General features: G+C 35.3%; 1 pseudogene; it reads left to right on the top strand.

Annotated features, from left to right (window-relative positions):
* The first annotated feature begins 6695 nt into the window (after positions 1-6695).
* LOC136163235 (high mobility group protein B1 pseudogene) lies at positions 6696-7325 on the top strand (annotated as a pseudogene).
* Positions 7326-8828: the final 1503 nt, after the last annotated feature.

The raw sequence follows: 8828 nt of genomic DNA, 5'->3' as shown, positions 1-8828 counted from the left end.
CCTGGAAGCAGATGGGATAGCTGGAGTGCCTTTTAGGGCAACACAGGGAAAGAGGAAAAGTTTTCTTGATACTGGAAAAAGGTCAGGATTTAGAAGGTTCAGTGAGATAAAGAATCTGGCAAGACAACGGGGTTTCTGTACAGTGCAGCCAGAGAGGCTGGATGGTTTGCCCCTAGTTCTCTTAGAGATTCGTGAACACCAACCATGGACTAGAAGTGGTGGAGAAGCAGAGTCTAAAAGGACCAAACTAGCTGGCTAATGGCCTTCTCCATGTCATCCAGTAAGATCTAATGATCCGTAACTAGAACTATGATCCTCACTCTACTTTGGCACCATTTAAGATCCCAAACATTTGCACAACGCTTGGGACAGGAGAGCTTCCTTGGCGGCTCAGCTGGTAAAGAATCTGCCCGCAATGCAGAAGACCTGGGTTTGATCCCTGGGTTGGAAAGATCCCCTGGAGAAGGGAACGGCTACCCACTCTAGTATTCTGGCCTGGAGAATCCCATGGACTGTACAGTCCATGGGGTTGCAAAGAGTTGGACATGACTGAGCAACTTTCACTTTCACTTTCAACTTGAGACAGGAGAGCAAAAAAGGTACAAATTACCAATATTATAAATGAAAATTACATGTAAAATAATTAAGATACCATAAACAATACCAATAAATCTGCAAATTTAGAAGAGCAAGACAACAATCTGGAAAAACACAACATATTAAAAACACATCTAAGTAGAAATAAAAATGTAAATACATTTAATAAATAAATTTAATTTCTAATTGAACAACGTGCAACAAAGAAAACAATAGGCCAAGGTGCCATCCTAGAATACTCTCCTAATCATTTTTGATAAAGAATACCAAACCTAAACAAACAGGTTTGGTATGCAAAATTTTCAACCAAAGATTAAAAGAAGGAAAATTTCCAAAATTATTTTATAGGGTCAAATGTCTCATAAACATAGATGTTGTACAATGAATATGAAACAATGAATATAAAGTATTAACAATCAAAGTCCAACAACATAGAACAAAGATGATAACATCATAACCCAGTTGAATTTATTTTGGGAATTCAGGATTGGTATAATAATAAAAAATAAACAAATCTCCTGATCATATTAGCATAATAAAAAAGAAAAATTATAGGATTATCTCAATAGATGCTGTGACAGATAGAATAATGTTCCCCTCTCCTGAGGATGTTCACACCCCATCTTCAAAATCTATGAATATGTTATTTACATGACATCCGGTCCCATCACTTCAAGGCAAATAGATGGGGAAACAGTGGAAACAGTGAGAGACTTTATTTTGGGGGGCTCCAAAATCACTGCAGATGGTGACTGCAGCCATGAAATTGAAAGATGCTTGCTCCTTGGAAGAAAAGCTATGACCAACCTAGCCAGTCTATTAAAAAGCAGAGACATTACCTTGCCGACAAAGGTCCATCTAGTCAAGGCTATGGTTTTTCCAGTAGTCATGTATGGATGTGAGAGTTGGACTATAAAGAAAGCTGAGCACCGAAGAATTGATGCTTTTGAACTGTGGTGTTGGAGAAGACTCTTGAGAGTCCCTTGGACTGCAACGAGATCAAACCAATCAATGTTAGAGGAAATCAGTCCTGACTATTCATTGGAAGGACTGATACTGAAGCTGAAGCTTCAATACTTTGGCCACCTGATGTGAAAAGGTGGAAAAGACCCTTTTGCTGGGAAAGATTGAAGGCAGGAGAAGGCAACAACAGATGATGAGATGGTTGGATGGCATCACTGATTCAATGGACATGAATTTGAGTAAGCTCCTGGAGTTGGTGACGGACAGGGAAGCCTATTGTGCTGCAATCCATGGGGTTGCAAAGAGTAGGACATGACTGAGTGACTGAACTGAACTGAATATATATATAATATACAAATTATGTATTATATATACATATTACACATATTTATATCTTATTTTACATATTTATGGGTTTTCCTGGTAACTCAGATGGTAAAGAATCTGCCTGCAATGCAAGAGACTAGGGTTTGATCCCTGGGTTAAGAAGATCCCCTGGAGAAGGGAATGGCTATCCATTCCAGAATTCCATGGAAAGAGGAGACTGATAGGCTATGGGGTTCATGGGGTTGTAAAGAGTCAAACACTACTGGGTGACTAATATTTTCACTTTTACTTTCCGCTGAGGATGTACATACTCAGTCTTCAAAACCTATGAATATGTTACTTCACATGGCAAGAAAAATTTGCAGATGTGATTAGGTTAAGGACCTTGAGTTGGACAGATTAAACTGACATACCATGTGGATGCATTCTAGTAACATGAGTCCTTAAAAGTGAAAACCTCTCCCAGCTGTGGTCCACGAGATACAATCGGAGAAAGACTGAACACTGACCTCCACCTGCCTCCACCCATACTGGCTTTAAAGATTGAGGAAGGAGGCCCAAAAACACAACAGCATCTAGAAGCTGGAAATACTCCTCAGCTCACAACCAGCAAAAAAAAATATATATGGGGACCTTGGTTATTTAACCACAAGGAACTGAGTGCTGCCAGTATCTAAAATGAGCAAGAAAACTGGTTCTTCTCTACAACCTCTAGTAATGAAGGCAGGTCTGTGGACACTCTGATTTTAATCCTGACTCATGCCAGGCTTCTGACGTACAAAAGTGTAAAATACTGTATTTTTCTTAAGCTACTAAGTTTGTGGCACTTTGTTATGGCAGCAAAAGAAAATTAATACAAAGATATAAAAAGCTTTGATAGATTTTCATACCCATTCATAACTTTTAATATTATTTGCAAAATAATAAGTAGTTTTTTTAACCTGATGGAGCATGTCTATAAAAAACACATTTGTATAAACATCATACTTAACAGTAAAATATTGAAAGTATTCTCCCTGGGATAAGGGAATAGACACAGTTGTATAATATCACAACATATCCAACAGTTTTGTAGAGGTCCTAACCAGTAATAAAACTGAACAAAAGAAGTAAAATTTATAAAGACAGGAAACAAAGACTAAAACAGATAAAATGATTGTGAATACCAAATTCTAAAAGAATCCAAGGGAGATAATTAGAATTAAAAATTTAATTTTTTATATTATTCATTTCACTGGGTACAAGGCTATATAAAAATTAATTATATTTTTATATATCAGCAACAAGATATTAGAAAACTATTTTTTAAATGATGCTATTTATGAGAGGAAAACATTAATACATACAAATTATCCTGTGTAAGATATACAATAACTCTTCACATAAAACTAAAAAAAATGATTGAAATGTATCAAATAAGGCCTAGTTCAAGTTGCTTATTTTTCCTAGTGTTCTATACTTTCAATTAAATATATAATTTATGATACTAATTCTAAATTGTATATGAATATATATAAGTTCAAGAGTAAAAAATACAATTTTAAAGAATCATTTTGAGAGGGTACTCTATAAATTATCAAAACTTAACATAAAGCTATGGTAATTATGATAGTGTGTTCTTCTCACAAGAACAGTTAAATAGACCAACACAATAAAATAGAGAATACAGAAACAAATACTAGATCCTTGAATTATAATAAAGTGATACTCAGTTTAGTTCAGTTGCTCAGTTGTGTCCGACTCTTTGAGACCCCATGGACTGCAGCACACCAGGCCTCCCTGTCCATCACCAACTCCCAGAGTTTACCCAAATCATGTCCATTGAGTCAGTGATGCCATCCAACCATCTCATCCTCTGTCGTCCCCTTCTCCTCCAGCCTTCAATCTTTCCCAGCATCAGGGTCTTATCCAATGAGTCAATTCTCAAAGTATTGGAGTTTCAGCTTCAGAATCAGTCCTTTCAATGAATATAACTCAGATCATTTGAAAAGGGAGAGTGTTTTCATTAAATGATGCTGAGTGAATAGGAAATTCATGGTTTAAAAGAAAGACTTTTATATCATACCATCAACATTAATTTCAGCTATATGGTACATCTACATATAGAAAGTGAAAGTGTTAGTCACTGAGTTGTTTCCAGTTCTTCCTGACTCCATGGACTGTAGCTCCTCTGTCCATGGGATTCTCCAGGGAAGAAAACTGGAGTAGGTTGCCATGCCCTTCTCCAGGGGATCTTCCCAACCCAGGGATGGAACTCAGGTCTCCGGCATTGTAGGCAGATTCTTTTACAATCTGAGCCATCAGGGAAGCCCACATCTACATGTGAAAACTAATCAAAAGGCTTCTGGAAATTAACATGTAAAAATGCCTTACAACCTTATGTTGGGGACAGCCAGGCTGAGGAATATCCTTCAGAATATGCTCTCTGACTATAGTGCAAATAAATTAAGATATCTAGGATACTAAACAATACAATATATTGAATTTAAATGACAATTATAAGCACAAAAGAAGTCAGAAAATACTTTAACCTTAAAGATAATTAAAATGCAACATAAAAATGTTAAGATGCAACTAAAGCAATAGTTAGGGAGAATTTTAATTTAATTGATTATATTAGAAATAAATGTCTTGTATAAATAAATGTCCAGTATATAATGACAATGAAGAAGGAAATGGCAGTCCATCCAGTATTCTTGCCTGGGAATTCCAGAGGACAGAGGAGCCTGGTGAGCTACAATACACGGGGTTGCAGAGTCAGACACGACTTGGCAACTAAACAATAACAATATAAGGACAAACCAAGATTTATGACAGGATTCTGCATTTGTTTAACATAAAATTTTATATAACTTATCATACATTTAGAATAATGGGTAGTGGTGGGAAAAACAATATTTTCATTGCAAAATGATAAAAAAAACTTACAGCAAAGTAGGGATGGGAACTTCTTCAATGTTATAAAAGGCAAATATTAAAAAATTATAGCTAACATGATAGGCAGAGTTTAACATCTGAATATCATCTCCCTAAGATCAGAAAAAAAAATGCAAGGACTCTCTTTCATCAGTTCTGTTTAACATTGTACTGGAGGAACTAGTCATTGCAGCAAGAGAAGAAAAAAAATAGGCATACAGTTAAGAAAATAGTTGTCTCTGCAGACATTATCATGTACATAGAAAACCCTACTAACTGTACCAAAGAGCTTCTTGAACTTATAAGGGAGTTTAGAAAATTCATGGAATGCAAGATTACTCCAAAAAATTGAATATATTTTTATGTATAAGCAACATATACTTAGAAATTAAAATAAATTAAAATTAAATTAAATTATAAAACGGTACCATTCACAATAGTTTTAAGAAACGTAAGTAATTCAGAAATAAAGTTAAAGACATACATGTGAAACTTGTCCTCAAAATCAACAAAACATTGCAGATACTCAATAAAACAGCTTAACAAACTTGAAAAAGTACACATTATAAGAAGTATGCTATCAGACTACTACTATGCTATTAAACTAGAAATTTATAAGAGAAAGATTACTCAAAAATATTTGGAAAATGTCCAAATATTTGTAGATTAAGCAACAGACCAAAATAACTCATGGGTCAAAGAAAAGCCTTGGGAGAAATTTAAAAATATTTTAAAGTAAATGAAAATGAAAATACAACCTTTCAAAATTTATGGAAAAGAGTAGAAGAGGTGCTGAGAGGAAAACTTATAGCATTAAATGCATATATTAATAATAACGTTATTATTAGTAATAAAAACCAGTTCAGAAATCAACAGAAACAAAATACTTGAGAAAATCAACAAAGTCAAAAGTTGGTTCTTTCAAAACAAAACAAAACAAAAAATAATAAAAGTTTTTTATTTTATAATAATAAAACTTTATTATTAAATAATAATATATTTAAAAAAAAGAAAAGAAAAAATCAATATAATTGATAAATTTCTAGCCATACTAATCAAGAAAAAGAGAGAATATATAAATTAATAATATTAGAAATGAAAAAGGTACCATCACTACTGATCCCACGGACATTAAAAGGAACTAAAGAAATACTATTAACAATTCTATGCACATATATTGATAAAGATGAAACGCACCAAGTCTTCAAAAGAAACAACATATCACAACCCACAGAAGGAGACACAGACAATCTGAATAGCCCTGTATCTACTAAATACATTGAATAAATAATTGAATAATTATTATTCAATAATAATACTTTATTGCAGTGTACTGCAATGGCTGTGGCTGTAGTTCTTATATTAAAAGTTTCTTGTATTTGAAGTTAGGCTAGCCTTATATAATGAGTTAGGAAGTGTGCCTTCTGCTTCTATTTTGTGGAACAGATTGGACAGAATTGGTATCTTTTTTTTAATATTTGATAGAATTCACCAGTGAAGCCTTTTGAGCCTGTTGATTTGTTCCGGAAGGTTGTTGATTATTTATTCAATTATTTATTTTGAATAAAGTATTTTGAATAATTCAATTCAATACTTCTTTTTTGTTTCCCCTTTAGGAGGGATATAAGTTTTCATTTCTCTTTCATAATGGACCTTGTCCACCTTTGCCATGTCTTCAAATTTTCCTTTCTCTTTAGCAGACATGCTCTTCCACCTCTCTGAGCACTTCTTAGAAAACTCTGAGAAGTTGGCTGAAGCATCCGGGTGCTTCCTCTTGTGCTTCTCCCGGCAAGTTTGCAGTACATTGAGCTCCACAGAGACAGCGCCGGGGCAAGTGAGAGCCGGACGGGCACTGGGCGACTCTGTGCCTCGCCAAGGAAAAATAATTAAACATGGGCAAAGGAGATCCTAAGAAGCCGAGAGGCAAAATGTCATCATATGCATTCTTTGTGCAAACTTGCCGGGAGAAGCACAAGAAGAAGCACCCGGATGCTTCAGCCAACTTCTCAGAGTTTTCTAAGAAGTGCTCAGAGAGGTGGAAGAGCATGTCTGCTAAAGAGAAAGGAAAATTTGAAGACATGGCAAAGATGGACAAGGTCCATTATGAAAGAGAAATGAAAACTTATATCCCTCCTAAAGGGGAAACAAAAAAGAAGTTCAAGGATCCCAATGCACCCAAGAGGCCTCCTTTGGCCTTTTTCTTGGTTTGTTCTGAGTATTGTCCAAAAATCAAAGGCGAACATCCTGGCCTGTCCATTGATGATGTTGCAAAGAAACTGGGAGAGATGTGGAATAACACTGCTGCCGATGACAAGCAACCTTATGAGAAGAAGGCTGCTAAGCTGAAGGAAAAGTATGAAAAGGATATTGCTGCATACTGAGCTAAAGCGAAGCCTGATGCAGCAAAAAAGGGAGTTGTCAAGGTCGAAAAAAGCAGGAAAAAGAAGGAAGAGGAGGAAGATGAAGAGGATGAGGAAGAAGATGAAGAGGATAAGGAGGAAGAAGAAGATGATGATGAATAAGTTGGTTCTAGGGCAGTTTTTTTTTCTTGTTTATAAAGCATTTAACCCCCATGTACACAACTCACTCCTTTTAAAGAAAAAAAATTGAAATGTAAGGCTGTGTAAGATTTGTTTTTAAACTGTACAGTCTTTTTTTGTATAGTTAACACACTAGCGAATGTGCCTTTAGAGAGACCTGTCCTGGTGATATTTTCAATAGCCACTAACCTTGCCTGGTACAGTATGGGGGTTGTAAATTGGCATGGAAATTTAAAGCAGGTTCTTGTTGGTGCACAGCACAAATTAGTTATATATGGGGATGGTAGTTTTTTCATCTTCAGTTGTCTCTGATGCAGCTTATACAAATAATTGTTGTTCTGTTAACTGAATACCACTCTGTAATTGCAAAAAAAAAAAAAGAAAAAGAAAAAAAGTTGCAGCTGTTTTGTTGACATTCTGAATGCTTCTAAGTAAATACAATTTTTTAATTAGTATTGTTGTCCTTTTCATAGGTCTGAAAATTTTTCCTAAGGGGAAGCTAGTCTTTTGCTTTTGCCCATTTTGGATCATATGAATTATTACACTGTTTATCTTTCATATAATCAGCTGATAAGAGCTTTTGTCTGCGCACCCTGCATACCCATGATGACGGTAATAAAAGTTGAATTGAGACCATCTTCATCCATAACTGAAACTTAAATCTTGACCAGTTGATAGAACAGTCTTTTGAACTCTGTGGGAGAAGGCGAGGGGGGGATGTTCTGAGAGACTAGCATTGAAACAAGTATACTATCAAGGGTGAAACAGATCACCAGCCCAGGTTGGATGCATGAGATAAGTGCACTGGGAAGACCCAGAAGGATGGGATGGGGAGGGAGGCGAGAGTGGGGATCGGGATGGGGAAACACATGTAAATCCACGGCTGATTCATGTCAACGTATGGCAAAAACTACTACAATATTGTAAAATAATTAGCTTCCAACTAATAAAAATAAATGAAAAAAAAAAAAAAAACTACAGCCAATACCTTTTATGAACACAGATGCAACATTCTTCAGTAAAATCTTAGGAAATTAAATCCACAATGCATAAAAATAATTATACACCATGACCAAGTGGAATTTACTCCAGCTATGGAACACTGCTAATGGATCAATCAATTTCACCTATCACATCAAGAGGATAAAAAAGAAAGGTGATATGATCTTAGTTGCAGGAAAATCATTTGAAAAATCAACCCCCCATTCATGATTAAAGCTCTCAGCAAACTAAGAAAGAGAGGAAACTCCTCAACTCAATAATGAACATCTATGAACAATCTAACAGCTAATATATTTATTGGTGAGAAATTTGGTGCTTTTCCTTTGAGATTGAGAACACTGTTAGATTGTGCTCTCTTATCTCCCCTGTTCAACATCATACTGGAAGGCAATAAGACAACAAAAGCAAATAAAATGTGCACAGATTGGGAAGGCATAAATAAAACTCTTGGTTTGCAGGTGACATCACTGTACATGTAGAAAA

Source organism: Muntiacus reevesi, chromosome 3 (genome assembly GCF_963930625.1).
Source record: "Muntiacus reevesi chromosome 3, mMunRee1.1, whole genome shotgun sequence".
Lineage (NCBI taxonomy): Eukaryota > Metazoa > Chordata > Mammalia > Artiodactyla > Cervidae > Muntiacus > Muntiacus reevesi.
Note: the sequence above shows the minus strand (reverse complement) of the source record. Positions and strands in the feature narration are given on the sequence as shown.